The sequence below is a fragment of the Hermetia illucens genome, chromosome 5 (genome assembly GCF_905115235.1).
Source record: "Hermetia illucens chromosome 5, iHerIll2.2.curated.20191125, whole genome shotgun sequence".
Lineage (NCBI taxonomy): Eukaryota > Metazoa > Arthropoda > Insecta > Diptera > Stratiomyidae > Hermetia > Hermetia illucens.
The window spans coordinates 87282139-87290893 of NC_051853.1; positions in this window are offsets into that span (position 1 = coordinate 87282139).

Genomic DNA, 8755 nt, shown 5'->3' on the forward strand with positions numbered 1-8755 from the left:
TCATTATCTACCCTAATAAGTATTAACCACATTCCTGGAAAACTGAATTAAGCAGAGGGTCATTGGGAAGAGCTGGAAACAATTTACAGCATGCTCACTTTCTATAATCTTGTTGTTATGAGGTGGGAATCATTAAAATGGCAGGTAAGGGGTCACGTCCTTTAGATTTTATGAACCTCTCGCTAACTAGGATTGAAATTTCCCCATCCAACAGGTTCCTTCGTAAATGTCAGTTTCTTGTGGTTAATCCCAGCACCTTAGTTAGATATACTGAGGAACCACCTGCTCCTTAAAAACTTATGTACTTAGGTAGTTTATCCTTTAAGAAGTAAGTCATTGGGTTTTACTCTTTTCCCCGTCTGGTCTTAGTTGAAGTATCGGTCAATTTTCGGACTGCATTATTCTCATCTGGACGTAGTTGCTGTTTATGCTTAATTGCACGTTCATTGATAACCTCACTAACCAGCAACCAGATCCCAATGCATATCTTCATTTCCAATGTACCAGGAAGGATCTACTACACTTTTATGCACCTATTTTTAAAAAAGTTGCATAAATTTCAAGTTTGTTTCCTTGACACAGCCCCAGAGCTGTAGGCCGTGCGTCCATATGGGCCTTAAGATCTGCTTGTAAATTAGCAACTTGTTGCTGACGGTGAGCTGGAAATTTCTCCCCAACAACCAGTACATTTGTCTAAATCTGGCATTTTCTTCTTTGTTTTTTTTTAATGTATCTTTTCTAGCTGAGCTTAGCTTAGCTTAGTGTGATACCTAAATATTTAACGTCATTCGCATGTGACACCTCTTGTCCGTTGATGATTTTAGCTGAATTCTCTTTTTTAATAGCGAAGCTAATGTTAGTTGAATTCGATTTTTCATTTCTTAGTTCATTCTGTTATGGAGTCAATAGCTTTTTCTAGGTTTAATTTTTTTTCCAATTGAGAGTATGTTTCTTCGTATTTCACTCTGAATAGACACTCGGATCCATAAGATTTTAGGATTTTAAACTAACTATCCTTGAAATAATAAGACGTCGATTTTGTCCTGGCCCACCAATGCTCGATGGTATTCCCGAGAGCATTACAGCGATGGAAGACGCTTTAGTCGTTGCTCACTCAATGTGTTGTGCCTACTTTAATTTTGACGGTTTTGTCCTTTTTTGCTTTTTCTGATGGGAATTACTTCTGTTTTATGTTCAGCAAGTGAGAGGCAGAGATTTTTTATCTCCCATATCACTTCATTTACGTAGATCTCGATCTAGTCGTAGGGTTTTGCAATTATTGTTATAAACTCCGCAAAGCCAGTGATTGTCACGTTGTCAGGCAGTCGCACCAGCACTCCATCATTCATAACTAGCCACGATAAAGGGCCTAGGACAGACAGGTCAAGAGTACTTTCAGTCCATCGTCTGAGTAGCAGTACAGTCTTCTCGTAAGGAGAAATTCAACAACGCGTACAATGTATTTAAGTACCTTTAGTTTGACGAGTGTCTCAACGAATTTGTTTTTTCAATTTTGTAGGTTTGAATGCATTTTTTTACGTATTTCGCCTTATGAAATTTAAATTGCTTGTCAGAAAGGCCTCCTTTCTTTTTCCCCAATTACGAGCAGTCTGTTGTATAATACTCATTGAAATAGTTTACCAATGGTATTGAGCAAACACTTCGGTCTATATGAGGAGGAGTCACCCCGCTCAGCTTTTGCAGCTTCTATTCCTCGGGGAATTCTTCTTCTCTAAGGCATGCCATGAAAGCAAACATAATTGGCCCTGTCTTGGCGGCCACTTTCAGGGCAATATTAGGAATTTCATCCGCTGATACGCCACTGTGAGTTCTTGATTAGGGTATCACTGACGAAGGTGAGGTCTACAATGGATTGTAATTCTCCCCTCGGAAATGTATTGACTTGCCCAGAGCTGGCAGGTGCCACATTCGAGCGCGAGAATGCCTCCAGCAGTATTAGACCTCTTCGCTGTTTTCTCTGCTACCTCATTCTTCTGCCGATGTGTTGAAGTCGCCCGATATTCCTTTTGGATTGTAGCAATTTGCATTGAAGGATAGTTTTTCCATGACATAAGTTGGGATAATGTAAGGTTCGGTACTACGTAACAGCTATAGATATATATCCCTCGTATCTTGGCATGTGGAAAGCTGCCGCCGGATGTTTTTCGCATATTCTGTAGCTCAACTTCCGCGGCTTCATATCCTGCCTCACTGTTTTTCTGTTATTCATACTCTGCTATGCAGATGCTTGCATTGTTCGTACACGATATGCAGCCAATACATTGCTTTCGAACTCGCTTTGAGAAATAAGGTCTTGAGCTCTGCGACAATGACTCAGATTTAGTTGTACAAACTTCATTTGAACTTATTTATAAGTGCCTATCTGAATACTGGGCATTCACTGCTTCCTGCCAGCCATCCAATGCATACTTTGTCCATCCAATGCCTACTTTGCGTGCTGCAATCGCCACATTAGCACATTAGTTACAACCAACAAGTGCACTGATTATAACCCTAATTGGGCCTGGAGGGCTTTGCGGATCTCGGACTTTGTGGTGATTTCATCCAGGTCCTTTCAATCGATCACAATCCTTACTCATTTTTACCGCCGCAGTATCACCTAGGGTCGCTTCGATTTTCTTCCGTGGGTCTTCACCACAATCTTTACCAGTTTTAAGTTCTAGCAACAGCCTTTCTGTATACGTCTTACTCGCGTAACATTTCCACTTAGATCAGCCGGGGAGGCATTTACTTCGGCTTTGCGTAAGATTTCCGTGCACGTCAGGTAGTTGGTTTTTGTATAGATCAGTGTGTCCAACCTTGGTTTCTTTTGCAATCTTTCAATAGATTCGACTTTCGTCCAAATGAAGTCTTCGGTGCTGTTAGTGGCCTTTTCCGCATGACCAGATAAGCTCCCATCAACTGATTTCCAAGATTGCGCCGGTATGGGCTTCTCCTTTCTTCTTTTTCCGGCTCATTAGGAAGATTGCACCTCTTAATTTCCGTCTGCCTGTCGGTCTACCTCATGCAAAAAAGTTGGAACTGTGAATTACATTGTTCCACGTTGAACTTAAAGGAAAAGTTACAACATTTTTTTTCACCAAATATAGCCACATGAGCATCAAATGATAGGATTCGGTTAGTACTTTCCGAAGCAAACCTTAGTTTTAACATTGATTACAAAGTTGGGATGTCAATTACTTCAAGTACTCGTTCTCAGAAAGTACCCACCCGAAAAATCTGAAAAAAAAATATGGTGGTCGCTTTGCATGGTATATAGGCCTCAAAATACCCTTCGTTACGATATCTGCCCAAATGAAGTTAATAATAGCATTTTATTATATTTTGAAAATTTACTGCAAACCTCTCTTAAGTTCATCATAGATTCGTAAAATTGCATTTATATATATGCTGCATCATATCGGAAAGTTTTTTGGAAATTATACTAATATTAACAAAGTTATAGTAGGTCAAAGTTGTCTCTTTTTTGTCAAATTACTGCCCCTTAGAGATAAAATATCAATACGAGATCCAATTGATTATCAGATATATTCACCTGATATACAATACTAGTTGTATTTAAATGGAACCATCGATCAAGATCAACAAAACCTTTCATACCTGAAGCGCCGAGCTTTCGGCTCTCGACTTACACTAGATCGGGGCGGATAACATATTGAGGAGATCGTTACATCTTTGTTAAAAAGTTGTCCAACAATAGTCAGAAGCTGAATTTTGTCAGCTTGACTTTTCGGTTAGTCGTGGTGTCTGATATCTTCTTTAACAAAGATTGTAGTCCCCGTGTTGCGTGGTATAAACAAAAACAGTGAAGTTTACCATTGGGATCCTGTAAGTTGGCTTTCTGAAATAGGACATGTGTCTATCTTCTCAATATTAAGAAAGGCTTCTACCTCTTGTAGGTGCTGTTACCGGACATTTGTCAATTGGTTTTCTTATTATTTTTTGGTCTCCTCACGTTGTACTGCGTAAATTTTTCAAAAATTTGTTTGTTTACTATTTGTTGTTCGTCAAGTGTTCTTTCTAAAATAGTGGTCACCATTTGATTACCATTGTCATTATTTTTGATTAGCGCAGATATTTTATTTTTTCAGATTTAACAACGCGCGCCGAGCTGTTTTTACGTAGCTCAGGTTATCTTTTTTCGGCAGCGTTCCTTCACTTCTTAGCTTCTGCAATTCTTTTGCTACTTCACAGCCTTCTTAATAGACTCCTTGTATTAGAAAATGACTATAAGTTTTTTTACGCCGAAATAGTAGTTTCACCTGCTAAATTACCATATCCGTTAAAAAAACCAATTCGGAACGCTCATTTGTTAATTATAATGGTTTAAAAATTGAATTCCCATAAGGCTGAAAGGAAAACGCGGTGACGTCTTCGAGCGAGCAATTTGAATCTTATCTACGTGAAGGCATCCGGTTGTGTGTTTGTTACTTGTTATTTTTCAAGTAATCAATCAGTTTTTAACATGAAAGTGGGAAATTGATGCTTTAATGGACAATTCTTCAAGTTATTTTACGTTTCGGCAGCAATGGTAACACATGGTCTATTGGATGGCCACAATAATATATGGTCTAGGCTCTTCCCCAGGGAACCGGTTCCTGTCGAGTGAATCTCGTGTAACAACAGCATTCAACCTGTACATGGTGTGCACGTTTCACAAGGCCAGGTTTGTCGTTGTAATATCCAACCAGACCGAGGCTCGTTTTCTGGCTTCGTAACAAATTGTTTTCCATTTAGGATTGTCAGCCCTACCCAACCCCCACCTGTCTCGTTTTTAAGCGCGGGAGACCGATTTTCATCCTTGTACGTCTCCAGCTTTTTGCTAAGAAAAAACTCCCAGCGAACGTGGAGGTGAAGGTAGGGTTTGGTGGTAGAGCAGGTAGTGTTAGTTCAACAAGCGTTTCCCAGGTTTTGTGCTCCATCGTGGGTACCAAGTCACCTTTTCGCTCTGAAATCTATAATACCCTTTAACCGCCGTCGATATAATGTTGAATCTATAATTGATGCCCTATATGTTGTTCTTAATTACCTCCAGCGCATTGTGGACGGACTATTTATCTAAGTACAATCAATTAGGAAGATTTGACAGTGAGATGACAGTACTTCATTAAAAAATTATAAGAATGGTCGGAACTTGAAGTTGATTCCAAATTGTTTCGCTCGACAACTTTGTGTTAATTTATCGTTGCTTGGACTGCGTGTCAACTAAAAGTCGCCGGCAGTTTGAATAGTGTATACGCATATGAGTTATATCAAGAGTTTTAGCTTTATTTCTGTTCGTGTATTGCACCGGTTCCATTACAGTGCAGCCAGAAATGAGATGGTCCCTTCGTCTCAGTAAGGAGCTCCCCAGCACACAGCCATCTAATCGACAAAAGCAAATCAACAAATGGCTGTCAAAGCCAATTCATGATCCGCTTTTGGTCCGACTTAACCCCTCTCAGAGGATTAAAAGATCGATCCTTAAGTTAAGTCTGCCTTACAGACAGCCGCATGCAATGGACTCACCTGCTTTTTACTGTAAAAATAAGCGCCTAGCAAATTGACTTGGACTACTATTGTTGGGCCAACCATGCCCTACCTCTGATGTCACGAGGCAGGGTCATCCGCTTAACGCCAGAGTTTGGATGATACATTCGGAATTTTGGACGTTTTCTAGATCGGTTTTTGTCCACCACAATATTTCGAATGCATAAGCCAATGAAGGGATAGCGAATACATCAATCCGCTTATTTTAATCTTCCCCGAGAGATGCGATTTCAGTACCAGCTTTATACGTCATAGAAATTCGGATAGCAGAGCATCCTTCAGATCACCAACTCGAACATTACTTCGTTGCAGAATTCCTAGGTATTTGTAGAAGTCTATCTCGGTCATAGCTTGGATGTGGAGATCATCAATGCTAGGCTATGCTATGCTATGCTATAGTCCGTGCCAATGGACTATGTATACTGGTAAATTCGTTATACCAGAAATCCTGCACCCGATCCAGACCAGGGCCCCTCCATTACTCCGAGCTGTTTATTGCTCGTCGAACTTCCAGGCGTACTGGCATGGCGGATACTTTCGGCGGTAATCCACCCAAAGTCCACCCCAATATTCTCTCGCTTCCGTCCCCGGAAACTGAACTGTCTGGACGCTCTGTTCGGATTCGTTGAGTGGTCTGAAAAAACTCCGCTGGTTCCTCGCGTAAGTTGCATTCTAGACATATCTGGAGTGACTTCCGTCATACCGTCGTAACCGACTGCAGACGATAGAAAGCCTGTGTTTTAGTGTGTCCAGAATTTTAACTACGACTGTTCCACTGGGGATGGTATTGTAGACCCTGCATTCCTCACCTGCTTACTGGCATTGCCAGTGTTGATTTGAATCACTCTAGCAATGTCCTGCCTTAGTGAATCCCGACGCTCCGAACGAATTTTCCATTGTGGATCTCTTCGGTCACACAAACCAATAACGCGAAAGCGAATCTTTTGGCCGTGCGATTTGACTGCTACAACTGCACCATAATACACAAGTAATGTAGTTGCAGCAGCGGCATACACAGTCGAGATGCATTGATCTGAGATAGAATTCTCGGAGCTGCGGGAGATGCATAGAACCTAGGAATACATGTTCTATGCAAAGCATAAATTTCCGAGAGTTCTATACAGGCTCTTCGGAATTTGTCCCGAACCTCAGCGGAGACTTCAGTGGGACGGTGAACGAGAGTGCTTCGGCGAGTACTAAAACTGTTGCCTGCAGTGCGGCGTGGTGTTTTTGATACCGCTTCTGCCTCCATTGACTCTTTGTGACCAGTTTCTGCGATAATCTCAAGTCGAACACGCTCCCTGATGATGGTCGAGATTGTGTCGCTGCGAGTAATAAAGCGGTGCTGGTCTGCAACTCGCTGCACATTTAATTGTGGTAAACGCTCGACGAATCTCTGGTGCAACAAGATGTTATACCTGCCCCCATTATTTCGCCGTAGGAGCGGATGATAAAGAGCTTCATATCCTCCTCCTCCTAAACAGCTGCAGCAGACGGAGCAATGTTCCTAGTCATCGTGGCGCTTAGATGTCGAACCGATCCAAAATTAGCCGTTTCGACGTCGTGCTGTCCATTATGGGAGCTCGACCCAGTCACCAACACAGACAATACCTGCCGGGCCGGTTATCTATACCGGGCCTTAAAATTCACCTTCTCCTCATTTTTGGTAATGCATTTTATACGTAACTGCCAGGTGTGGTGATAGCTTCCACAATGAGTAATTTATAAGACTGCAAAGTTCCTGCACTTTCCTCACCTACCCCCTGAGATGCTGCGGTGTCGTACAGCCATTCAGATTTAAGCTATCCATCCCTTCTCCTTTCACAACCGGGCTTGGGACCGGCTACGCCGGAGATTTTTATTTTCTTTCTTTTATTTTAATTTTATTATTTTATTACTTTCTTTTAGGTTTTTATTTTTTAGCTATTTTCCTTAAGGATTGTTTTGGTCCTTTCTCTTTTTTTTATTTATTTTTATTATGATTATTTTATTCGATTGTTATCTAATTTATCATTTCCTTTGAAGCATAATAATAATCGTTGGCGCAACAATCCATATTGGATCAGGGCCTTGAAGTGTGTTAGAGCACTTCATTCAAGACCGTAACGGTACACTAGGAGGCAATGTGGTCAGCATTGCGCTCGCCCGAGATTATTACCCTGATTTGACTCAGATACTCATTCACAGCTGAGTCGACTGGTATCCGACGTCAAATCACGATGCAAATTCCACTGCCACCAGTGAGATTTGAACCGCGACCTTGCGTATGACAGCCTAGTGCTCTAACCACTGAGCTATCCGGACACAGCATGAATGTTGTTGGTTTGAATTTAGAATATCTCTCATACTGTGAATTCTAAGCAAATTATTTTAATTTGAGGACTCCCTTCTTCTCTCCCCCTCCTTAGCCGGAAAAACTCGCGTTTTAGGGACATCCTCCAAAATAATAGCCCCGAAATGTCAAGAATAGGTGGCAACCTTAGAGACCGTGCTGAACATATGAGGCAGAAGGAACAATGATCGAGGATGATATCCATCGTGGATCCTTCTTTCGATCACGGCACTCGGGTCCGAAGGTTTACGGCTTCACACGCAGGGTCGAGCCGTCTTTTTTAAAGGTTTTGTGTAAAACAAAACCTTATTAAAATCGGTTTGCTGTCTGTCTGTCTGTCTATTTGTCTGTTCGTCCGTAACACGCATTTTTCTAGGAGACTGTTGCAGCGATTGACATCAAATTTGGTATAAAAGTGGGAACTGTGAACGCTCACGCATACAGTGAGTTATATTCTTTTACAGCAAATTTAAGGAGAGGTCCCCCTACATGCAAAAAAGGGGTGTTAATTTTTTTTCACCAAATATAACAATGGAGGATATCAAATGAAATGTCCCGATTAGTACTTTCAGAAGAGGTCTTAGTTTTGACATTTGTTGGAAAGATGGAGAGTGCGGGTGGTCGAAAGTGATCATTTCTTCAACGGACCCATTCTCGAAAACTATCCAATCTGAACAAAATCTGAAAAAATCAAGAGGCTGCCACTGTATAGTGCCAAGGCTCCGATATGCCCCACATACCAATATCCTTTCAAATAAAGTTAATAATAGTATATTACTATAATTTTTAGTAATTGGCTGCAAAAATTCCCTTATGTTCATCACATATAGATGTGATATAGACTAAAACATTGAGCATGCCAAGTGTGGTGGA